A 1,230-nucleotide genomic window follows, 5' to 3' on the forward strand; every position below is an offset into this window, starting at 1 on the left:
ATTATTATTTTTTATTTTATTTTTTTCATCATATACTTGCTCAAAGTGACAAAAGGCTGTAACGGTTGTACATAAAGCCCTTTGGAGAGTTTTCGAGTAAGAGCATGTAGACATTTTGTATTGTTTTGACCACATCATTCCAGAAAACCCAAAACAGCATTTATCTTTGAAAAAAAAGAGAAAAAACAAATGTATAATTTAATCTATTAAAATTTCAAAGTTTAAATAATATATTTGTTCAGTCCAAACAGCTTTTTCGTATCTCTATTATTAACAACAGCTATGACTCCAAGAACACCTGCAGAGATCGTACCTGCACTAACCCCTGTACCCGGTGCTGCTCCGGCACCTCCAGCCACTGCTCCTGCTTCCGCTGCGCCTCCTGCGACTGCTGCTCCTTCTGCGACTGCTGCTGGTCCTCCTGCGAATGCTGCTGCTCCTCCTCCTGTGACTGCTGCTGCTCCTGTGTCTGCTGCTGCTGCTCCTGCTCCTCCTGTGACTGTTGCTCCTTCTGCAAATGCTGCGGCTGCTCCTGCGACTGCTGCTGCTCCTCCTGTGACTGCTTCTCCTCCTGCAACTGCAGCTGCTCCTCCTACAACTGCTGCTGCTCCTCCTGCGACTGCTGCTGCTCCTCCTGCGACTGCAGCTGCTTCTCCTGCGACTGCTGCTCCTCCAGCGACTGCTGCTACCACTGCTGCACTAATTGCAGCTGCTCCTGCACCAAAAACTGCACTTGCGACTGCAGCTGCTCCTCCTGTGACTGCTGCTGCTACTCCTGTGACTGCTGCTCCTCCTGCGACTGCAGCTGTTCCTCCTGCGACTGCAGCTGCTCCTCCTGTGACTGCTACTCCTCCTCTGACTGCAGCTGCTCGTCCTGTGACTGCTACTGCTACTCCTGTGACTGCTGCTCCTCCTGCGACAGCAGCTGCTCCTCCTGTGACTGCTGCTCCTCCGGCAACTGCAGCTGCTCCTCCTGTGACTGCTGCTCCTCCTGCGACTGCAGCTGCTCCTCCTGTGATTGCTACTCCTCCTCTTACTGCAGCTGCTCCTCCTGCGACTGCTGCTGCTACTCCTGTGACTGCTGTTCCTCCTGCGATTGCAGCTGCTCCTCCTGCGACTGCTGCTGCTCCTCCTGTGACTGCTGCTCCTCCTGCGACTGCAGCTGCTCCTCCTGTGACTGCTGCTGCTCCTCCTGCGACTGCTGCTCCTCCGGCGACTGCAGCTGCTCCT

This window comes from Cyprinus carpio, unplaced genomic scaffold (assembly GCF_018340385.1).
Source record: "Cyprinus carpio isolate SPL01 unplaced genomic scaffold, ASM1834038v1 S000006480, whole genome shotgun sequence".
NCBI classification, from domain to species: Eukaryota; Metazoa; Chordata; class Actinopteri; order Cypriniformes; family Cyprinidae; genus Cyprinus; species Cyprinus carpio.